Raw genomic sequence first — 25,813 nt, 5'->3', positions numbered from 1 at the left:
CTCCTACACTTAATGTCTTTACCCCACAAGACAGACCCAAAAAATTCCATATGCCCTTGGTTCTCTAAGTTAGACTGTGGTCCTGTGGCCTGACCAACTATGACATGATAAAAACCATTCACCTGACTTCAAGGATTAGTGGATAACTGCATTGATGGCATACCCTTTCTGCCACATTTGACTTCTTTTATTATCTCTAGGCTGAAAGAAGCCTCCCTTCACACACCCTCACTCCTTACCCTACAACCCCTTCGTTTCCTCCCATGTGTCATATCCCAAAGCTGTGAATTATGTTATTTCCTCCAGCCAGATTATTCCTTGACCTTACTTTATTTTCTTCTCCACTGGCCTGCTACCATTATTCCAGCACACCCCAGAGCAGAATCCACTGACTTTATGACAAAATCATGCTTCAAGCTTTGTACTCTTCACCTATTTAATAAAAATATGGTGAAAATAAGGGGGGGGAAAACTGTAAACTCTGAAGTCCATTCACAACCATGAATTAAATACCTAATAAATAATTCCAAATGTTCCTTTAGATTTTGTTCTTCTTCCCAGCTATGTACTTGGTTATTACAAAATCTTAGAGGATAAGGCCCTTATTTCCTTTATCTTTGTACCCTGCCTTCTTCTCCCCTTTCTCTTATATCACTCTTTCTGCTAGTGGCTAGAATAATTTCTTGCATCTAAGAAGCATTCCAATTAAGTTGAATATATTTTCCTTAGCCAGGGAAATTATTTAACAATGCTTGGAAGAGAAGGTCAGAAGGCTATTGAAATAATATAGGGCAAGAATCATAGTGCAGAGGTGATAAAAAATGATCAAATTCTGGATATTTTTAAAATCAAATTCCAACAAGATTGACTGAGAGACTGGATATAGAGTATGAGAGACTGGATATAGAGTATGAGAGAAGAAGTAAGAAAATTATTAGAATAATCCCCAAGTATTTCTGTTCTCATTTCACAGGACACATGGTAAAACATCCCTCCCGCCTTGTGAGCCTTTCCCCCTTATGATCAATTAGAGATATGTTTTTATTTCTGGCCTAGGAGTGGAAGCACCTTCTCAGTTGAACATTTAATTGCTGGCATTCCTCAAGAGCTTTATTTTTCCCAGTTGCCACAGAGGCAATGTTTGAGATGGGGGCCATCTTACTTAATTAGAAAAGTTCCGCCAGCTGACTAACATGTAGTGGAAATGATGGAAAAAGAATAGTAATAACCCTTTGTTATTTTAATGCTCTAAGATTTGGGGTTTGTTCTCACAGCAGAATAACCTCAGTTCCTCTTACTAATACAAATGGGTTCCTAGAGGAGCAGTGGTAGCTCAGAGGTTGAGCATCTGCTTTGCATGAGAGCCTATACAATGGGAGAACATATTTGGTAACCATATATCTGATAAGAGACTTATAATCTGCATATATAAAGAACTCCTATATCTTGAAAATAAAAAGACAAACAACCCGTTTAAAAAAATGGGAAAAAGATTTAAACGGACACTTCTCCAAAGAAGAAATACAAATGGCTAAATAGCACATGAAAAAATACTCCAAATCTCTAGATATTAGGGAAATGCAATGAGATACCATCTGACTCCCATAAGATTGGCAGCTGTGAAAAAAACAGAAGACTACAAATGCTGGAGAGGATGTGGAGGAAGAGGAACACTCATCCACTGCTGGTGGGAATGCAGAAGGATCCAGCCATTCTGGAGGACAGTTTGGCGGTTTCTCTAAAAACTAGCTATAGATTTGCCATATGACCCAGCAATTCCACTGCTGGGTATATACCTAGTAGAACTGAAAAGGACACAAACCGATATATGCACACCAATGTTCATAGCAGCATTGCTCATTATTGCCAAACGTTGGAATTAACCCAAATACCCATCAACAGATGAATGGATAAACAAAATGTGGTATATACATACAATGGAATTCTACTCAGCTTTAAGAATGAAAACTCTACACACACATGTGATAACATGGATGAATCTTGAGAACCTTATGTTGAGTGAAACAACCCAGGCATTGAAGGACAAATACTACATGACTTCGATGATATGAAATAAGTAAACCAAGCTGCCTCAGAGAGCTAGAGACTGGATGATAGGCTTAAAGGAAATTGAGGGGTAGAAGAAGGATGTAAGCTGACACCTACATGGGTGAAATCTATGATAAGCTGGAGGTAAGTATTTGTACAAAGAAAGGATAAAATGGTGGCATAGGGTTACCTTTGGGTGGGGCTTTGTGAGCTTGAGGGGGGCTAGGGATGGAAGGATGGGTAATATTGCCCAAGAAATTAGGGGGAGAGTGGGGAGAGATTGTCAGATATTTGGTTGAGAGTATGAGCTGAGAAAAGTTTTTCAAAAATATAATAAGGAAGGTTACCTGTTTAAGATGCTTACAGGGGATAATCTGATGCAGGACAGGCTTCTAGGGAAAGTGTGAATGTTCATTTTGCCATAGTGGGTTATATCATTGGATAGAGACCCATATAATGAGAGTGAGGATATACCCACATCCTGGGGAGGACTGATGTTCTCAAATAGAGGGAATTGTATATCTCAGGAAAAATGGTGGCTCCCAGTGAATTAGGGCAGTTGAGCATGTCAAGACCTCAACATTGTTGCAAGTATCTCTGAACATGGCCCTTCAAGCAATGAAGATTGACTGTCACTGTGAGCCCTGAGGGGAGGGGGAAAGAGATATTGAATAGATGGAACCAATGTAACTGTGTGGGCAATAGAAGTGTTCCACAAGTTTACACAAGGATGGATATAAGACATGTAAAATTACACCAAAAATGGATGGGGGCTGATAGGCTAAAATGTAAATCATAATGTAAAACATAAGATAACTAAAAATTTAGAAAATTGTATAGTCTAAAATATAAACCACACTGTAAACCCAAATGTTACCTTGTTTGAAAGCTATTGTCTCGATATCTGTACATCAGTTTCAGTAAATACGGTATGAATATGTAAAAAGATTATTGCTGTGGAAATGAGAAGAGTTTTATGTTGGATATGTGGGAGTACTGTATATTATATATTATGAATTACTGTGATCTAAAACTTTCGTGAAGACAAGCTTAATAATTAGGGGAAAAAAAGGACAAAGACACTGAGGAAAAGATGGAAGAAGTTGCCATGTCAATTTGCATACAGGGCAACACTTATTTCAGTGATGGAAGGCAAAACATCAAAAACAAAGCTTTTGCATTTTTTAATTTTTTGATACCCCAATTTATTTTTACCTTAATTTTTCTAAATTAATATGTATTCTATATCTAACCTTTAAACTCATCACTATATTCCATTTAACTATTAATGGAACCTGGCAATATATTGGACTTCATTTTTGAAGAAGTTTTGGATCACAGAGAGGTTCAACAATGGCAGGGGGTGACGGGCTTAGTGCCTCGTTCCAGCTCCTCACGCAGGTGCCCCGCGCCCCCGGGTCTTGTCTTCTCCCACCGCCCTCTCCCGGCCATGTCGTCCCACAGTCGCGTGGCGCTGGTGACCGGGGCCAACCAGGGCATCGGCTTCGCCATCACGCGCGAATTGTGCCGGCGGTTCTCGAGGACGTGCTGCTGACGGCGCGGGACGCGGCGCGGGGCCGGGTGGCCATGCAGCAGCTGCAGGGCGAGGGCCTGAGCTCGCGCTTCCACCAGCTGGACATCGACGACCCGCAGAGCATCCGCGTCCTGCGCGACTTCCTGCGCCTGCGCCGGGAGTACGGCGGGCTCGACGTGCTGGTGAACAACGCGGGCATCGCCTTCAAGACTGCTGATCCTACACCCTTTCATATTCAAGCAGAGGTGACAATGAAAACAAACTTTTTTGGTACCCAACCTGTGTGCGCAGAGTTACTGCCCTTGATGAGGCCCCAAGGCAGTGGTCAATGTGTCTAGCTTCGTTTCTCTCAGAGCTCTTGGAAGCTGCAGCCCAGAGCTGCAGCAGAAGTTTCGAAGTGAGACCCTCACAGAGGAGGAGCTGGCGGGGCTCATGAACAAGTTTGTGGAAGATACAAAGAATGGAGTGCACCAAAAGGAGGGCTGGCCCAATACTGCCTACGGAGTGACCAAGATAGGTGTCACAGTCCTGTCCAGAATCCAGGCCAGGCAACTGAATGAGCAGAGGAGAGGGGACAAGATCCTCCTGAATGCCTGCTGCCCAGGGTGGGTGAGAACCGACATGGCGGGCCCAAGGCCACCAAAAGCCCTGAAGAAGGATCTGAGACCCCAGTGTACCTGGCCCTTCTGCCCCCAGAAGCTGAGGTGCCTCATGGACAGTTTGTTTCCGAGAAAAAAGTTCAGGAGTGGTGAGCTCCCTCACAGCACCATCCTCAGGCCAGTTCTCTTTTTTCTCCCTGTCTTCATTCTATCATAAGTACCTCTAACACTTGCCAAAAACATCCCAATCAAGCAGTGACTCGGAATTGCCTAACTAATTCTATGAAGTCTTTTGTATTTTGCTCTATAATATTCTATAGCAGGAGAAAAGAATATAGTAGCTGAAAATAATGAATGGAAATCAATAGATAAAGTTTTTTACAAATGCCAAAAAAAAAAAAAAAAAAACAATGGCAGGGGAGGAATTCTGGTGTGGGATATTATTGACAGAGGACACATTGTTGGCAGGGAGTTCTTCAAGGCATATATCCAGGGTACATAGGATATTTTCATAGTGGTTACAATTAAAAACAACAACTGAGGGAGTGCTGAATTCCTAGCCAGGGGAGCTCTATCACAGTTCCTAAAGGAACAGCAACAATCCCCAAATGCAACGGCAAAGACCAATAAATAAAGAGGGTCCAACAATGAGCCCTTGATACTAATGACTATGTTTGTGCCTGTGCACCTGAAATAAGAACAAAGCCTAGAGCTGCAGGGTGCCTAAGAGTTACCTCCTGAGAGCCTCCATGTTGCTCAAATGTGGCCAGTTTCAAAGCCAAACTCAGCATGTAAATGTGTTGCCTTCATCCCAGTGTGGGACATGATTGCCAGGGATGAACCTCCCTGGCACTGAGGGATTACTACAAAGTACCAGCTGATGATGTAACTAGAAAATGACCTTGAATAAAAGGGTCTACTTGGACCAGCAGAATATCTCAGTCTACATATAATACCAGGAGTTAAAAATGCTTTTTACCTGAATAAAAGGGGGAAATGGGAAGGACAAATGAGTTTATATGGCTCTGAGTCTCCAAAAAGAGCCAGGAGGTTATCAAAGGGGTCACTGTTATGCACACCTCAGCAGAGTCCCAGAGACAGATAAAGTAGATACAACCTCAGGTATTAGTTCTTCTGAGGGCTACAGAGACCCACAGGTTCTATGGTGATGGCAGATGGAGTTCAGTGCCATGTCAGTTGGTCCTACTTTGGAGTTTGTTCCTGAGTGTGATGGAGCTGGACTCAGATATGATCTTTGTCCACAAGCCTCTCCTGTTACTTTTATCAGATCTGTAGTTGGCACTGGAGTTTAGTGTATACCCAGGGGACCTGAATCTCTGGACTGACCATGTGATAGCCAGGCCCTGAGCCTCAACAGACTTGCAACTCCTACACTCTGGTTTATTGGACTTACCCCACTCAGCTAACATGGAGGTGAAGAAGGTCAACCACCACACCAGAGAGCCAAGAGTGCCTACAACTGAAAGCAGGAGAATTGCATCCAGCATCCATGTGGAATCTAAACCCCCTCTTGATATAGGTGTGGAGTGGACACAATCATTCCAGGGTCCACAGAATGGAGGAATAGAGTATGGATTAGCGTGGACTTACTGATATTCTATTCATGAACTATTGTGATTAGTAATCAAAGAAAATGTGGCATTGGTGTGGAGAAAGTGGCCATGGTGGCTGCTGAGGGTAAGGAGTGGGAGGAAGAGATGTGATGTGGGGGTGTTTTGGGGACTTGGAATTGTCCTGGGTGGTGCTGCGGGGACAGTTACAGGACATTGTATGTCTTCCCATGGCCCACTGGGTGGACAGTGGGAGAGTGTGTGCTATGGTGTGGACCATTGACCATGAGGCGCAGCGGTGCTCAGAGATGTATTCATCAAGTGCAGTGAATGTCTCATGATGATGGAGGAGGTTGTTGTTATGGGGGGAGGAGTGGGGTGAGAGGGGTGGGGCATATACGGGGACCTCGTATTTTTTTAATGTAACATTAAAAAAATAAATAAAGACCAAAAAAAGTGCAGTGTTACTCAAATAAAACAAAATATATTGTTTTGGTTATGATTATGAGATGTGCAGAGGAAAGGATATTGATATTGAGAAGAGTAGAAGGATAGTAGCTCATTTTACACAAATGTGCACGATTCAGTAAAAATATCACCTTGACATTTCAGGTGATAACTTGGAAAGAAGATGTATACAAGTTCATGTCCACAATGACTTGTAACATTACAGGAAAAGCAGAACATCAGTATATGCTGTGCCTGCTCTTGGCTGCATTTAACATGGTATTTCAAGAATAAAAGACACGTAAATAATTGCTTGCAAGCAGGAATGGAAAGAAATAGGAATAGGGTAAGTCCCAAATTTGGGGCTTTGCAGCTTGGGATGAAGCAACTATAAAAGGAAACAGTAATAGAAACAAAATTATAAAATGTATTGGGTAACAAAGGCCAATTAAAAAACAGACTGTGAAAAAGATCAAACCAAGTCATCATAGCCATTTTTAAACCTATGAAAGAAATTAATGAATTGAATGAAAGTGGTATCCAGGAAACTCTAGCAGATCTACAAATGGCCCCAGGAAAAGATGTTAAGAATGTGGTTCTCCCATCAACACCTCCTTGACTCAAGATAACTGCAATTAAGTTGAGAAAGAAAAAAAAAAATTAATGGCACATATTTCTGACTGAAATTAAACAGACAGCCCAATACATTTTTGCATGTGTTATTCTCATGAAAAAGACCATCAGTTCAGACTAAAAGAGACTATTAGTGCATAAAATTGAAAATGACACATGGGCCTCCAAACTTCTATGGCAGGAAGCAACCTGAGATGCCTGCTCAGTTACCAACAAAACCATATTGCCCACTGCACTGTCAAATATGGTCAAGAAGGAAAACAGAGAAAGGGGAAACTCCAAGTACATGGCGCCAAGATTCTTAAAGAATATTGAAATTTAAAACTCTAGGAAGCAGATTCATGACAAAACTAAACCAAACAATATTCTTCACCTCCAGGGGAGAAGACCCTAAAGTTTACACATATATATATATATATTTTTTTTTTTTTTTAATGTACAGTCAATAGAATGGTAATATTGCTGTGTGCCTCCTAGTCTTTCCGTTTCTGAATGAGTTCCTCATTTTGTATTAGTTACTCGAGGATAAATAATTGTTATGGGTAATTGATATGATCCTGGATCAGGAGTAGTTATATTCAAAATGACTTTAGAGAATACCATGAATTGTCAAGTGACCTGAGTTTGAAGAAGTGACTGAGAGTGCTGTTTGATCTATAACAGATAAAGTCTTGAGTGTAAGGATCATAGCTTACACAAGATTTGTGTGCTTGATGAGAAGCAGATGTGGCTCAACTGATAGAACATCGACCTACCATATAGGAGGGGAGAGATATAAAGAAAATAAATCTTTAAAAAAAAAAGATTCGTGTGTTAGAGACTAAGTACTATACCAATACAATACAAAGTAGGTATTTAATAAAATATTAAGTGAGTGGATTTTCATAAATATGAAGCTAATGTCAGTACCCAACTTACATTTTTCTTGAAAAATTTTGTGCCAGTGTTTTCACCTATAATTTACCAAGTTCACAAAGGGAAAAGGGCCTGTATTAGTCAGCCAAAGGGGTGCTGATGCAAAACACCAGAAATGGGTTGGTTTTTATAAAGGGTATTTATTTGGGGTAGGAGTTTACAGATACCAGGCCGTAAGGCATAAGTTACTTCCCTCACCAAAGTCTATTTTCACGTGTTGGAGCGAGATGCCTGCCGACGTCTGCCAGGGTTCAGGCTCCCTGAGTTCCTCTCTTCCAAGGTCTTGCTTCTCTCTGGGTTGAGGGTTCCTCTCTTCCAGGGGCTTGCTTCTGTTTCCTCTGTGAACCTCCTTCCTGGGGCTCCAGTTTAAGACGTCAGGATCAAACTTTCAGCATCAAGACTCCAACATCAAAAAATCCTTCACTCTGTCTTTTGCCATGCCTTTTACCTGTGAGTCCCCACCCGCCAAGGGACAGGGACTCAATGCCCTAATGATGTGGCCTAATCAAAGCCCTAATCATAACTTAATCACACCCAGGTATAGACCAGATTAAAAACATAATCCAGTATCTATTTTTGAAATTCATAACTAAATCAAACTGCTACAGGGCCAGTGGTGAAATTTCCTAGAATGGTGCAGGTGTGAAGTCGGGATTTATTGCTTATTCGGAGCCTTGCTTTTATTTGTTGGCTGCGTATTGTCGGACAGCATAAAATATTTTCCCATATTGAGAATCTACTCTAACTGCAACTCAAACTTTGGGGTTTCTAAATTTATTTTCACTTGGCAAAAAAAAAAAAAAAATTTTTTTTTCATTTTTCAAAAGACCTTTAAATGCTCAAACAGTTGCAAACAACTCTTGGAAAGAACATTTTAATGAGTCAAATGTAAATATATGTAAATAAATTAAACCCACGCAAATTAACTTCCCATACAAGTACTTATAATTAAGAAAAAAAAGTGCCTGACAGTAGAAATTTGGGTTTTGCTTAGCTTTAGTCAGCCAAGAGAAACAAATCATGTCCAAGATTATCTTGAATCCATTATATAGAAATACCACTAATTTCCTAGGGCTTCTACTGGCAGTGCCGCTCCCAGAACTGAGGATAATCCAACCTGCAGAGTGAACCCATAAGGGTCCAATGCATGTTCCGTGGTGTTCTGGTTTTGTTTTTGTTTTACAATTCTGATGAGAAAAAAAGCTAATTCAAGAGAGTAAAGCTTAAAAGGCAGAATTTGAATTATATATATTCCTAACCTTCTACTCCAAATCACTACTACATAGTCCTACCATTTATAGGCACCCCAGCTCTCATCAAATAAAACAAGCCAAAATCAGTCTGTCCTTTATTTCTCTCTCAACATAGACTTTGAATGTTTTCTTAACACTGACCTCTAATATCTCATCCTTCTTGTAAATTTCTTCCCCAAATCCGCTTTGCTTTTATCATCTTTAAATCCCCACTTCCTAAGAACTCCTTCCTACTTTTTTGTCTAAACTCATTACAAGAAGTTTCCCATAAATAGCAACTCTGCACAGTATTTAGTATTTCTTGCACAATCAATGAAGGGACTAAGGAAAATCAAACCTAAGGTTCTTCTTATTACCAAGAGGTCCAGGTCCCAACAGTGTCGGGGACTCTGTTCTGATTTCAAACACAGATGATGTGACAATCCTGCATTTGCTGGACAGCCCCTGTGCTCCCCCTTCCCCTTAGGGAGACTAGATACAGTCTAGCTCCATAGGATCTAGTTAATATTGGTCATAGTATGCAAATTCATATAGCAATTGCTTTTTAATTTCCCCCAGCTTGTCTTTTTCTGACCAGGAAGTTCTCCTTATTACAGAGAAGGCCAGGTGCCCTCTGCTCTTCACTCAGCTTCCCTACCAAAGTGTAAACCAGGATGAAAACAGGGGAAAGTGCTCTCCTACATCACTTTCCTTATGATACCTGTGTTCCAGCTAAGCACATATATCCATGGAAGAATGAGGGCTTCAGAGTCCTATTGACCCTTTGCTTACGTCTTTCTCAACAAACCATTCTTCAGACTTTCCCGGTACATCACTAGTGGTGTTTATTCCTATCTCTGACCTTGCAAATGTATTTTTTTCCATAGAGGTCACCTGGAGCAACATGTCGATTAATGTAAGATATTTGTCTATAGAATGTTCAAGAGATTTCTTATACCTTCAGTGATGCCCTATTGCCTACTTATTCATTGCCATTCATTGCAAATGAATTTAATTTAAATAATCACAATTGCTTAGTAAGGTTCTGGCTGGGAAGCAGTAATAAATAAGAGAAGCTCAGTCCCACAGCATTCAAGAACTTCCAAGATCTGAGCTCAAACTACATATCTTAAATTCATCACGCACTATTGAAAAGAGAATAACATATCTGAGCACCTCTGATGAGCCAATCACCAAAATATTTGATTTTCATAGTTCTTCAAAATTCTCAATAATACCATGAAGGAAGTATCCATGAAGATATCAACATCTTACCCTAAAATTGTTATTCATTCTTTGGATTAATTCTCAATATCTGTTTTGTTTTCTCCAATCCCTATTGCCTTAGGGCAGGGGTTCTTAACCTTTTTTATCCCTTTTTTGTTCACCCTTTGCCAATCGAGTGAAAACCACAGACCCCTTACTAGGTCCACTTTACTGAGTATCATTTAACAAATATATCACACCCGAACCAACACATCACAAGAATAATGTTTTTTTTGAATTTTCAATTCAAGCTCACTTACCCCCTGCAATCTCTCAATGGACCTCTAGGGGGTTGGTTGATCCCTGGTTAAGAACCCCTGCCTTAGGGAATAAACAGATATTTTAAAGGTTATTTTCCTTGCCTAGTAGCACTTACTAATAAGTGGCAATACAGGTTTGCCTGCTTCCAGTGCCCAGATGCTTTCTACTGTGCCATGCAGTGCCTGGGCTAGGCACAGGGTAAGTGTTTAATAAATATTTTTGAGTAAGTAGATGGATAATGAACAAAATAAAATGAGAGCAGTAATATCAGTTCAGCGTTTTGAAATTGCTTTTGTTCTAAGGCACTCGGATAATTTTACATTAACTTTCTGTACCAAATAAAAATTATAGCAAACATATGTTCCTCAATTTCTGAAACATACTTTTAAAGATAATTTTTGTCTAGTTTTGTGGTGAACTCAGAAATTGTTCTCAAATTACCCTGTGTTCCTGTCTTCTACCTTTAATAAATGGATTGCCAACTACCACAAAACATTAGCTTTAAATTGGATAAAAATGCTCCTTGACTCATAGTTTGGCTGAGCTTAAGAAGTATGAAGGCCATGTAAGGCCACTGATGAATTTTATTTACTGACTTAAGGAAAAGAAAATCATCACTTAATTTATAAGGCCTGACCTAGATGAAATCCCTAAGAGCCAGGCTCTTACTTGAGAATGCACACCAGTGTCTTCAAATTTGATTAGTGTGATTTTCTGAGACATAACCACAGCTCCCAGCAAAGAGTCCAGCCACTGGAAACACAATCAATCGTGCCAGGCATCATAAACTGAATGCAAGCCCCCAAGCGCAGCACAGAGAGACACAGAAAAACAACCAGAAAAAGGTAAAGCCTTGATAAGTAAATATAATTCATACTCAGCGTTTAAAATTGTCCTTCTCCCACTCAGGGGAAGAACATTTCACACTGATGATAAATAGTAGAGATTTGATACTTGAGCAAATCCCCACTGCAGATATGATTTGATAAGTTAAGAGACTAAAACAAAGAAAAATAAAAATTTCCAAGAGATATTTTCTCATATTGGCATACAAATAATACAGTCAATAGCTTTACCTGTTTCTTCCTGACAGTCGTAAAGCATCTTTAAGAGGAATCTCTTACAGGTAAACAAGTGAAAAAGTAAATGGTCTGAAGTCATACAATTTACTGGAGACAGGACTGGAGCTCATGCCTGGCCCTAAGCTGTACAAAGCATCAGCCTCACCTGGGATGGGGACAATGATAAAGATGTATACATTTCCTGCTGTTAATGAGTTCACACCAAAAAAAGTTGGTCTGTTAGATCTGAAAGGACTTTAAAGATAATTTATCCAGATTCTGTAAATGAAGAAATTAAGATTACATAGATAAAATGATCTAGGCAAGGCTAAACATCCACTAAGACTGGTCTAAAAGTCTGTCGTTCTCACCGTTAGCACATTTTTGTCCTGTGCCATGACAAGTCATATGCCTGTATCAGAGTAAGGGCACAAGAGTGGTCCCAGTTCAAAGCAGATCTTTGAGTTCATCTGCTGAATGATATGAAGTAGAATTGCTCAACCAGTATTTATACCGTGATTTACGTGAAAGATGAGGATCTTCCTGGGTGAATGACAGCGTCATATTGACAACTGGACTCTGACATAGGAATATCTGACTAAAAAGGATACAGATCCAGAAAACCAAATTGCCAGACTAAAGAATGCTCCCTCCCCCTCAATCCCAAATCACTTTTCTTAAGTGAAGAAGGTATCAGGCACAGCAGCCTGAACTGAGCAGTAGGGATTATATGTTGAAGGAGATGAAGTTCAGGGGTGAAGAGTAGCTCAGACTCACTTGGCACACTTGTGTGACATATCCTGGGAATTCCCCAAATTACTTGAGAGAGCACAGAGCTCAGAAACAGAGACTGAACTTCTACTGTTACACAGACATTGGCCAATAAGCTAACAAAATTCAAGTACTATTCTTAATGTGACCTTGTTGATACCCACAAATGAGTAATCCCTGATCAATTACAACTCACTTAAAAAATATATTTAAAGTAAAACTAGGACTTACTTATTAAAGAGTAGCCAAGAAACTCAGAGACTCAATGTTATGAAATTACAGAGTGAAATTACTGTGAGATGAGCTGATCAGGGATGACTACAATTTTAAGAAAGAATAGATAGAATAGATGAACAAGGTTGGAAATGGTACTGAATAAGCTTCAAAACCCCTTTGGTTTCTTGGTCATATTCGTGAATTCTGATTATTAACCTATATTAAAAAAGCATCCTAACCTTCTGAGACTCATTTATAGGCTTTCTTCTTAAAGCATTATATGGTATATAATGCTTAAAGTGAATTTAAATAGCAAGACACCTTCTAATGTTATTAGATAATCCCTGAGGGATAAAAACTAGGTCTGGCAATCACATTTGATATTTGAAATAAATGCTGCTTGGTGAGTTATTTATTTCTAGTCTATCTCCATCAAGATTACTAAGTTAATTATAATGGTAGGTATAGCAGTTTGATATTATTTATGAATTCCACAAATAGATACTGGATTATGTTTGTGAACTGGTCTTTTTCTCTGGGCATATTAGATTATACTGGATTCAGAGGTTTCACTTTTACTTGATTGGGGCATGTCAGTAGGATGTTGAGTACCTGCCCCCTTGGTAGGTGGGAACTCACAGAGAAACCACACTGTGGAGAAGGGAGGTTGGAGTTTGGAGCTAGAGCCCTAGTAAGCAAATACATAGGAGAAGAACACAAATAGAGATGGCTCATAGACATGGCAGAGGTCCTGGGAAGAGAGATAAAGTCTGATAGTCTATGGCTGACCCTATGGAGAGAAAAGAGCAGCTGAGCCTGGAGAGAAATTAGCCCCGGAACAGAGACGAAACTTATCCCAGCCCGCAACTGATATTGGAAGAAGCTGGGACCACAGAGCCTTAAGAGGAAGAGGAAGCCTGAACTCTTGCAGACACCGGCAGCTATTTTGCTCCAATAGGTGACAACAGACTTTGGTGAGGGAAGTAACTTATGCTTTATGGCCTGGTAACTGTAAGTCTCTGCTCCAAAGAAATACCCTTTATAAAAGCCAATAGATTTCTGGTATTTTGCATCAGCATCCCTTTGGCTGACTAATACATCAGGGAAAGAATTTTATCACTGAAAAATACCAGAGATAATCTAACCCAATTTTTTAAAATCTGGAATGCATATCAAAATCATATATGGAACTCTGCAAATATCTATATGCTACCATATTCACTGTCCCTGATTTATAAAAGCCCCATTGGTGCCTTTGATATGTATCCTATTTGAGTATCTTTTATCAAATCCATTCCCTTCCTAAAATATGAGCTACAAAAAGTGATTAACCAGACGCAGCTTGAATCCCTTCAGTGTATGCCAATTCCATTTTTGGACAACTCTAATTGTTTGATATATGAGAAAACCACAATTTGCAGAAGTTATCTGATTTGTGTCAGACCAAGTCTTCAAACTCTTACTCCAGTGCTCTATTCACTATGCTAGGCAGAATTGTACCTTTCCTCTCATCAGTAAATGCTATGAACATTTCATATACTCTAAAGCTGTGGTTCTCAATCCTATCTCAGTACCCCTTTATATAACAAATATTTTAACTCTTTTACTCTCCTGTAATGAAATTCATAGATAATGCAACCTACCCACAGACATAACTTTTTAAAAAACAATGTAAGTATGATATAAAGCAATATATTTTAAAATACTATGTATTTCAGTTTAATGTCTGGGCATAACCATGCCAGAGTAGTAAGATGCCTGCATATATGGGTAGAATCACTGTGCACATGACAGCTTCAGGTGCAGACTGACTCAGATGTGGAGTAGTATCACGAGCAGCAATGAAGAAAGAGATATGCTTTTCTAAAACAATAACTCCAGGAACAAAATACAATAAAACAAACTTATCCAATCTTCACCTAGGTATAACCTGTACAAAATTATTTTGACTTTATATATAAAATGGAGTTGGATTCTCAGCCCAAGTTATAAGCACATGCTTCATATACATTAATTTGTGAAGAAGTTATGAAGGAAGGAATAGTACTGTTTAGGTCTCTTGAGTATTCAAGGCATCTATAATCCTTAGTGCCACTCACTAAATGCTAATAGTGCCACTTTCAATTATTGGAACAAGAAATATCATCCCAATGAATATCCAGAACTTTCCAAGAGTCGGAACTATGTTCATAGAAAACTATAGTCCTAAGTGATAATTATTAGAATGACAAGAGATCTTCCTTGTAGATCTCTACATGATCTTACAAGCAATCAATACTCAAGAAGAACTTAAATATCAGGAACCATCTTTTTTTTTGGTATGAGGAAATTTTAATCAGGAGAGGATGACTGCATAGACAAAGGTCACAAAGCTAGGAGGTGGAACGTAAACCTCCTACTCATGAGCTTATCTTCAGGAGCCCCAATCCTCTTCCTCCACACTGATGTGCTGAGATGTGTGGGAAGTATTTTTGTTTGTTCTTTTGTTAAGATGATTTAAACCATTGGAGTTTCCCATACAGTACCCATATTTATGAATGAATAATTTTATTTCATAATAGTTGTTTACAAAGTAGAGATTTCACATTACTAGTGTGACTGTATATCCTGATTTGCCTTCCATACTAATGAAATTATTAATAGCACCCAGGTTAACTCTCAGATATATCACAGTTTTCATAAAAAGTACTGTTCATATCACCTTACTCTAATACCTTGTGTTCTATGATTTACTGAGTGGTTGTTATATTATTATTAAAGATAATATTTCTGATTAAAAATGATTGTGATCAGTGTAAATTGTCTCTCCCTTAATCTGATTTATTCAATCAATTACCCCATTAAAATCTGGTCACATTCTCTAAACTACAAATTGCAAAGGGCAAAATGATTGATGAATCCTGTTAGGGAATGCTTAAATTTCATAATGCTTTTTATTTGATTAGTACAATTCATACTAGGGAATATCACAGGCATCTTTGAGAGGACAACTAGTCTGCATTACTCATTCTGCCTCTGGCTCAGCTTTTCTTCATGATTACCTGAAAGGACAGGTCTGTGACTGTCTTAGACAGCCAAAGCTGATGCAAAGTACCAGAAATCTGTTGGCTTTTAAAAAGAGTATTTATACGGGGTAGAAATTAACAGTTACAGGCCATAAAGCATAAGTTACTTCCCTCACCAAAGTCTATTTGGAGCAAGATGGCTGTTGGCATCTGCAAGGGTTCGGTCTTTCTCTTCCTCTTAAGGCTCCGTGGTCCCAGCTTCTTCCAGTATCAGTTGTGGGCTGGGATAAGTCTCGCCTCTCTCCCAGGGCTCACTTCTCCCCAGGCTCAGCTGCTCTGGTGTCTCCACAAGGTCAGCAGTAAACTATCAAGCGAATGGCTCGTCTCTCTTTCTGGGACCCTTGCTGTGTCTAAGGGAGCCTTCTCTCTTTCCTCATGTATCTGTTTCTCTGTGTGTTCACTTCCTGGGGCTCCAGCATTAAAACTCCAAACTCTGTGTTCTCTGCCTTGTCTTCTTCTGAGTCCCTGCTCACCATGGAGTCAGGGACTCAACATCATACTGATGTGGCCCAATCAAAGCTTTAATCATAATTTAATCAAGTAAAAGTGAAACCTCTGGATCCAATTGAATCTAATATGCCTGGAGGAACAGACCAGTTTATAAACATAATCCAGTATCTATTTTTGGAATTCATAGATAATACCAAGCTGGTACAGTGGTCATACTCTTATTGCAAGAAAAACATGATGATTTGTGAAGAGTCAAGTTAAGGGAATTCTATGCATAGAATGTAGCCAAAGATAAACACCTATGAGAAGTAGGAAAGGAAAAGTTGGGAGGACCCCCATACACACCTTCGTGGTGCATTACACCTGGTTACTTTATTATAGACACCAGGACAGATAACCTCAGAAAATTACATTGTGAGAATATTTTATTTCTATGTTCAGCTTTTTAAGATGTTGTACCTCTCCAGGCCCTGTGTTCACTAAATTGCAGGAAGGAAATTCTACTCACAATTCACTATTCTCTCTCTCTCTCTTAATTTAATACAGAGTGCTTAGTTAAATTTAGGTGCCTATGTGGTATGTGTACTAGCAGTCTATTGCTGCTATAACAAATAACCACAGATTTGTAAGTGTATTATCTTACAATTCTGTTGGTCATAAGTCTGATACTGGTCTCAGTAGATTAAGATCAAAGTGTTGGCAGGACTGCGTTTCTTTCTGGAGGTTCCAGGGAAGAACCCACTCCCTTACCTTTTCCAGATTCTAGAGGCCACACAAATTCTTTGGTCCATGACCCCTTTCCCTCTCTCCTTAAAGCCAGCAGTCATAGGTTAAATCCTTTTCACATTACATCTCTTTGACCATTCTTCTGTAGTCACATCTCCTGATCACAACTGAGAAAACTTCTCTGCTTTTAAGGATTTATGTGATTAGATTGTGCCCATCTTTTTTGCCATGTAGGGTAGCTTAATTAGCAGGTTTGGGGGTGTTAAAATGAGGGCATCTTTGGGACACTAATATCCTGCCTATCATAGTATTAAACAGAAGAGCAAGACAATCTAGACAGAAGTGCTATGTTTAATGATATGAAATGAAAAAATAAAACACACAAGCAATTGTGTCATGTAAATTACTTCTTCTGCAATCAAAATGATTATATTTCATGTCATTTAATAGCCACGGTTCTGGTACCTCTTCCTGATTTATCAAGTGCTTCCTGGATCCTACACAGCCTTTTTTATCTTCAGAGTTGGTTAAATCCTTTCATATGGCCATATATATTCCATTGTTCCAGGATTCTGGTGGAGGCTGTACATCCTGAAAGATGGACCAGGATGTTGTTTGCATATTGCATATTCACGGACATTAGTTTTAGGAATAAGACAACAATAGGTGATCTACAGCTCTCTTGAGAGCATGATGTATTGGCAGAAACATGTGATTCAGCATCAAACTCAATTTTTCAAAGTTTTATCTCTTACCCAACTTTTGTAAAACTACCTACTCTCTCTCAGTATTAGTTTCCTCATCTGAAAATACACACACATACAGCTGTTATAAGGATTAAATGAAAAGGAAGTATCTAAATGCAACTTATAAAAGGTTCAAAGTATAAATTGCTAAGAAATATATTCTTAAAGCATTTTTATATGTTTTACTGACTAGAATGTATTTTTTCCTATCAAGCTGAGAAACATTTATATGCATGAACTCAGGGTAAACTTCTAGAGGGTCCAAATAGTATACTGGTTTTGTTCAGTCTGTCATGAAATTTGTTAATGATTTTGAACCAGTAATGCATTTCTCTTTAATTGTCAATTTCCATTCACATATACATTTGTGGCTTAAAAAGAAATAGCAAGAAATGTACTTAGTCTACACATATTTTCCCATGAACTTTTTCCCACTCATGCTGAAGCTACTGCCTTAGTGCAGGCCTTCTATCACTTTCACCTGGAATGTTAAAATAGTTTTTTAAATTTATCTTCACTTCCAACCTACTGTATAAAATACTGTCAAGTTGTTGACATACCTTCATTGAACTTAGCCTTAGGATCACTGGTCACAGCTGTTAGTCAGTAGCCATATTTTCCTAGGTGTAAAATTATTTCATCAGTATGAATACTTAAATTACAACTGGAATATGAAAAGAAAACTGAAGCATACATATACCTTTATAGAAAAAGAGAATCCATGAAATTCCCCCAAAAATGTGATAACATTTTTACAGAATCATAAAAAGTTGGAAATATAAGGGACACTGGAAATTATCTAATACAAACTCCTCATTTTAATCATGTTAAAAGCGAAGCCAAGAATGCTGAAGTAATTTACTTGACTGAAGTTACACAATGGATTAATTCATAGCAGAGCTGGAATTCAAACCAGGGCAACCTGAGTTTTGTAGGGTTCCTAAACTCATACGTATATTTCTGATAGGAAAAATCAATTTATCTGTGGGTACTACATATCTGTAGTCATGTTATTAGGTAATGATTCTCCTCTGAATTCTTACTTTAAGGTCTGTAAATTAAGTACTTTACCTGGGAAAGAGGAGATGGCTTTGTATGTGTTTGTGTGTGTGTGTGTCTGTCTGTGTTTAGTATTATTTTGCATTATAAATGAAAGTCCCAGTAAATGTCATACTAAAATGTGCACATCTGTATCCTATTGTTTGGTGACTCATCCTAGATTATATTAGGACTTTATTGCTCTCTAATCCATCTCAAATAGAACACTGAAATTGAAGTTTATTGGAACTGTAATGGTTGGCTGTTTCTAATCTATACATGGAATACCAAGTCAATACCAAACTAATATGTTAAGATAAACAATTAGAAATAAGTGAATATTCTGATAAATGATAGAGATTCTGATGGAAGCCAAGCATTTTGACAATTATGTCAATTTATTTCCATTCTGATTTATTATGATGCCATTCTATCTTATCTCATGATAATTCAAGCTTCTATCTGGTTCTTCATTAACATATAAATGTAATGAATATATTTAAGGAAAATATCATCAGACTTCATAATAGAGAACTCTCTAGAAATGAATTAAGGAAAATATCAGGCTTCAAAATAGAGAACTCTCTAGAAATGAATTTCTTTACAACTGCTAAATGATTTTCATTGACCTTTGGACATATGTGAGAGTCCTAAGATGCTATTATGTTATTTTCTGGAGATAAATATGCAACTCTTAATATGATCCTACAACTTATGTCACCCCTAAGAAACCAGAAATAGTCTACTAGGGAAGACAGAGGTGGTGCAGGAATAAGTATAGGATAATAAACTTGATTGCAATAAAAATCAAGGGATTGAAAGAGTAAAAAGCAGGATTGAGAACATAACCATTTGAAAATGGAAAGATGACTGTTTAAAGCTGTGTGAACTCAGTCAAATCAGTTCAGTAGACATGAATGAAAGTTAAACAAAGTGCATAGGAAAATAACTCAGACTTTAAAGTCTAAAAGAAAAAAAAATAATAAAATCCTAGAAAAAATAATAAAGTGCCAAGAACAGAAGCATAATGATTGTTCAAAATAGAATTAATTTTGTTTACAATTAATAACTGATAAATTACATTCCAATTTTGATAATATTAAAAAGAAAAAATCCCTTTATTATACTCAGGCTCAGCCCTCCAGCACTATTATGAATATTCTCTTGTGCCTAAGATTAAGAAATAATGGCCAAGACTAATGAACCTACAGATTGCTTATTGCATGTTATTTCTTTTTAAAAATATGTATCAACTCTATTAGTACTTAATGAACCAAATATCTTTAAGACTTTTGTTCATTTGAATTAAGTAATTTTCTAGCTCTTACTGTACTTTCTGCTACCACAACTAAATAAATATTCTCATGTACTATAAATCCTTTATTCGACAATCAAATTTTTGTATTCTTTTCCAAAGTTCAAAGCTACTTTTTCCATTTCTCCAAAATGTATTAATACAATGCAGCTGTTTTCAAAATCTCATTTGATATATCCTTTCTATAACCAACCTTTCCCTAGATCTTACCAGACAGTGGATAAAGATGGAATAAGTTTCGTAAAAAATAACCTGGTATCACAAGTTCTTGCTCTTATCTATCAACATGAAACCTTCAGTTTTCCTTATATGCTTCCTTCCACCACCAATCATGAGAATCCAAATTAGTATGCAAAGAGCAGCTACCACATAATGCCCATCAAGGTCTTCATCAATGTTCATGAATGCCTTTATCAATCCTTTTATCTCAGTTATGACGATGCCAAATTTAATCTGTTTATGAAAACAATATCTCCTGATAATGTTCAAGTTTTCCTTATTTTCTTAGCACTGCCAGTTCCCTTTTCATCCTTTGTGTTTTTAATTACCTCTCTCTCTTTTTTTAAAAAGATTTATTTATTTATTTATTTATTCTCTCCCCTTCCCCCCCACCCTGGTTGTCTGTTCTCTGTGTCTATTTGCTGAGTCTTCTTTGTCCGCTTCTGTTGTTGTCAGTGGCACGGGAATCTGTGTTTCTTTTGGTTGCCGTCATCTTGGCACTTCCTTTCTTGCTGGGCGGCTCTCCTTACGGGACGGGGTGCACTCCTTATGGGTGGGGCTCCCCTATGCGGGTCCACCCCTGTTTGGCAGGGCACTCCTTGCGTGCATCAGCACTGTGCATAGGCCAGCTCCACATGGGTCAAGGAGGCCTGGGGTTTGAACCGGGGACCTCCCATATGTAATAGACGAACACCCTATCCACTGGGTCAAGTCCGCCACCACCTCTCTTTTTAACCACTGCCTTCTTCACCAAGTTTTCTTTGAGTGAGTCCAGCTTCCAGTTTCAGTCAAAATGGAGTAAGCATACTCCACCCTGTCTCTGAACTTGAATGCAACTAAAAACCTAGAAGAGAATTCATGGAGGAACTATATATGGACTTTGAAAAGTAAATGGTAGCAAGTAGATTAGGGAAGAAAACCAGAAATCGAAATGCCACTAAACTAGAAGTAAATTTCCTGGTTTTTTTTTCTTTCAGGATCTCCCAACCCAGACTCAAGGGTGGTCCAATAGCTGGAACAGCTCACTAGATACACAGAAAAGATTTCTAGGATAAGCCCTAAATTTCTTCTCCAAGGACTGAATAAAGGAACCCTAAGAGTCAAAAGAGTGAAAGAAATACCCTGGGTTTTCAATTGTTTGTTTTTTTCTTCTATTCTTTCCTATTCCAGTCTCCAGGCTTTCCCATGGCAGTGGTGAAACTGATGGCAGTGGATTCTGCGCAGGTACCAAACACTACAGAGGATGGAAACTCTTCTCTCGTATCAATGGAACTGTGGTCCCAAAAGGATGGAGAATATCCCTGTTGCCTTTTCCCCTTTTTAACTTTTATCCTGAAGACCTCATTTGCAGACAAAGCCTCAAGAGTACGTGACAGAACTCAATCCTAACTTTCCAGCAAGAAAACCTGGAAAAGAAATCCGTGAGAATCAGAATGTTGGGGACTTGGAGCAGATGCTAACCACAAAAAAAGTGACCTGGCTTAACTTTGGGCATATCTGACCCTAGTGGCATATCAATAGGTTTGAGAACTTAACTACATGATAAAATATTTTGCAGTTCCAAACCAGCAGCTGGAGAGCAAGAATGTGGAAAAGACTCAAATACAAATGAAAATATTTTGAAAAATAAACTGAAATTAAACCCACAGACTACAGAAGCAAGGTAAGAACTTGCAGCCTGAACTTAACTGGTTCAATTGCATGCTAAAAAAAAAAAAACAAAGCAAAATCAGCATTCTCCATAGGATTTACACAAGACTCAGATTCATATAACAAACTTCAAAGTGTCCAAAATACAATTCAGAATTTTCCAATATGAAAACGATCAGGAAATTTCAGTAGCTCTCAAAGGAAAAAGCAGTCAGCATACAGCTATCCTAAGATCATAAAGATGTTGGAATTCTCAAAGACATTTAAGCAGTTATTATAACCATACTCCAAAACATAAGGGTGAACACCTGGCCACAATGGAGTTGATGGAATGAATCTATGCATGTGTTAAAACCATATAAAAAATGTGAAGCGCCCTGTATATAAATTTAAAATAATAACTATAATAATAGTAACAGTAAATATATATACAGAATAAATCTGTTTTTCTTCATTTTTAAAAGGAAAGTTTTACATGAGATATTTTTGTTTCTAAGGATAAATATGTAATTTTTCATAGGCATTTTTCTTTTTATCTTTTTGCATTTTTTTAAAATAGTACTATTACGTATACTGGATCCCTTTTGCCTATTAACCTTTTAATGGTATATTTTATCTGGAGTTGCTCTAATTTTCAGGACAAGATGTGGAGAAAAGAGATAGAATCTGGGGTTTACTAATCATTTCAAATCAGGAATGTGATATCTGAACACTTTTCCACAAAATGTGAAGTGCCTTCTTCCAGAGTTTGGCATGAGGCTGGGGATTCACCACCTGCAGCGAACCAATTATAAGGGAATCTTCCTATCACCAAATCTTGACCTATCCCTGCATTTACATCCTTATTCTCCTTCCATTTTTATTTAAAAGAAATATCCCCTCTGTTGTAAAAGAAAACTTCCTACATTTCTTTTCTTTTCCCAATTCTTCTTGTCTAATCAAGAAATAAAAGCAGGGACTGTAGCTTAGAGTATTCTTGACTTTAGGCAGTCAGAGAAGGTCTCCCCAAGGAGGTGACATACGATCTGCCACCTGAAATTTGAGAAAGAGCCCTTTTATCCCTAGAGACAGTCAGGCTGGAGTAGTTTGAGGACAACATGTGGCAGTGGCAATTTCTCAAGTTATTGGCAGTATCCACAGCAGAGATATACCAGGCCAGATTATACAATTGTTGGTAAGGAGTTTAGATTTTATTCCAAGGCCACGAGAAGCAATGAAAGAGGTATAAACAGTGGAGCGGCATGTTCTGATCAACTTTTTATAAGAAATCTCACTTGAGGCTCTGAAGAGGACTGGCATGAAATAAAGGCAAAAGAATAAGACCATTAGAAGATAAGGAAGGAGGACATTTAAGAAGCCACCACAGCAATGGATTTGTGAAAGAAGGGTAGGGGGACAGTAGGGAACTTTAAATCAGAAGGAGTCAATAGGAATGGAAAAAAACAAACAGATTTGAGATGTATTTTGAAGGTAGAAATGGAATATTTTTAAATGCAATGTACTGATTCATATGCAGATATGAGCTTGTTCCAAATGAACCTATCATCATTCCAGAGAATGTGTCTCTCTGATTAATCTATTTCTGTTAAAAATATAAACATTCTCTCTGTAATCCAGGTGCAAAACCTCCATCATTTTTGACTCCAAATTTGCTAGGCCCCTCCAGATCCAATTTCTGCCAAGTCCTATAGCAACATCTACTGCCTGGTACCAGTCCCAATAGCATTTTCCTAGCCTACCCACCTTAGCTCTCACCTTAACCAGTGCAAAGCCTTATGCATTGTTGTCTCTACTGCTACACTGCCCCTGCTTCTGTGCAGTCTATAAAACTCTGAAAAATAAACATTTGTAAGGATCATTTTAGTCCTAATTTCAAAAGAATCATGGTTTCTAAATATGTGCTGAATTTAAATATAAAGATAAGGGCTAACACTTATTACTTACCTAGCATGCTGAAATCACACTAAGTGCATCAACTTGTTTAATATTTCAAACAAGAAATGTACAGTGATAACTAGTCAAAATGACAGAGCTAGAACTTCTCTTCTGAAACATGCTGTACAAATCTGGCATGGGAAGCAAAAACCAACTTTTCTAGCCTACTTCTGAATTGCTACCTACACAACTATATAGTGTTCCCCATACACTCCAGACTAGTTCAACCTTCTTGCCTCTTCAGTGCTACCTTTTATCTTTCAGCTTTGGTGGGAAAAAAAGTTTACATTTTTACTTGCCAAACCTTATTCATCCTTCATTTGCCTAAAAAAGTACTTATCTATCAGTCTTGTTTTAGAGATACAATCATGAAAAATAAGAAGGGGAAATATCCTGCCCCTTCAGAGCTTACATTTTCCCAGGGAGTAAACTAAATAATAAAAGATGAGAAGGAAGAATGCATTGCAGTAGCAGGGTACAGCTGTCTTGCAAAATAGTGGAAAAGGTGTAGAAGTCATCCTAAGGAGCTGCTTAGTGGAACTGCAGACCAGAAGAGTGCCACACACATGCATTGTCCAGAAGAATGGGAGACAAAGAGGCCAAAGGGAAAATGTGAGTTGTTGCCCCCAGGACTGGAAATGCTACCCATCCCCCAATCCCAAGGAAAACAGCATTGGTAAAGCCTGCAGCTGAGCAGTCAATGGAAAGAGGATAGGACATATTCTTCCCTGGGAAGAGGGAGGGTGTGGCAAGAATCCAGGTAAGACACAGGATTTAAGACAACTAATAACTAATCAATGATATTTACAAAAACCTCCTTAATCAATTTAAAGAAGTGCAGGAAGATAACTCTAAAGAGGTAAAGGATATTAAGATGGCATTGTGTTAAGTATAAAGAACCATTTTAAAGCATGAAAATAAGTAACAGCTTATGGAAATGAAAGACACAATGGATAAGATTACAAATGCATTAGAAGCATATAACAGCAGATTTGAGATGGCAGAATAATGAATAAGTGAAATGGAGGACAGAGCATCTGACCTTGAAAAAATAAAAGAATAGACAAAAAAAAAAAATGAGAAAAATGGAACAGGATCTCAAGGAATTGAAAGACAAATGAAATGCACAAACATGTGCATTACAGGTGTCCCAGAAGTTGAAGAGAATGGAAAAGGGATAGAATGAATATATGAGGAAATACTGACCAAAAATTCCCAACCCTTATGAAAGGCATGAATATATTCAAGAAGGACAATGTACCTAAAAGAGAATAAATCCAAATAGACCTATTCTGAGACACCTACTATTCAGAATGACAAATGCCAAAGACAAAGAGAGGACTCTGAGAGCAGTGAGAAAAGCAAGACAGGCTCAATAAGGCTTAGGGATGATATCTCACTAGAAACAAGGCAGAGGCATGATATACTTAAGGCAATAAACAGAAAAACTGCCAGGCAAGAATTTTTTATCCAGCAAAACTATTCTTCAGAAATTAAAGTGGGTTTAAAGTTTTCACAGACAAACAAAAATGAGTTTGTTACCAAGAGATTAGATCTAAACGTGGTATTAAAGGGTGTGTTACAGGCTGAAAGGAAAAGACAAGGGTGAGAGGCCTGGAGAAGAATGTAGAAATGAATGTTATAAGTAAGAGAAATTGAAAGGGTTAAAAGCTACATGATAGTAAGATATGAAAACAGAAAGCCAAAGGATAAAATGGACAAAGTAAGACCTTTACAGCAGTAACATTGAATGTTAATGGATTGAACTTACCAATCAAAAGATGTAGATCGATAGAATGGAAATAAAAAAGCATGAGCTATATATTGTCTAAAAGAGACTCACCTTAAATGCAAGGACACAATCAGGGTAAAAGTAAAAGATTGGTAAAAGACATTCCACATAAATAATAATAAAAAAAGAGCTGGATGTAAAACAGATGTGGCTCAATCATTTGGACTCCTGTCTATCATATAGGAGGTCCAGGGTTCAATGCCCAGGGCCTCCTGGTGAGGACAAGCTGGCCCACGTGGAGTGCTGGCTGATGCAAAGAGCTAGCACAGTCAGATGATGCAACAAGAGACACAGAGTATAGAAAATAAGAAGACGTAGCAGA

The 25,813-nt window shown here is 38.2% G+C and overlaps 1 pseudogene; it reads left to right on the top strand.

Annotated features, from left to right (window-relative positions):
• Nucleotides 1-3,499: 3,499 nt before the first annotated feature.
• Nucleotides 3,500-4,547, top strand: LOC101425188 (carbonyl reductase [NADPH] 1 pseudogene; annotated as a pseudogene).
• Nucleotides 4,548-25,813: the final 21,266 nt, after the last annotated feature.

The sequence above is a fragment of the Dasypus novemcinctus genome, chromosome 8, assembly GCF_030445035.2.
Source record: "Dasypus novemcinctus isolate mDasNov1 chromosome 8, mDasNov1.1.hap2, whole genome shotgun sequence".
NCBI lineage: Eukaryota > Metazoa > Chordata > Mammalia > Cingulata > Dasypodidae > Dasypus > Dasypus novemcinctus.
Note: the sequence above shows the minus strand (reverse complement) of the source record. Positions and strands in the feature narration are given on the sequence as shown.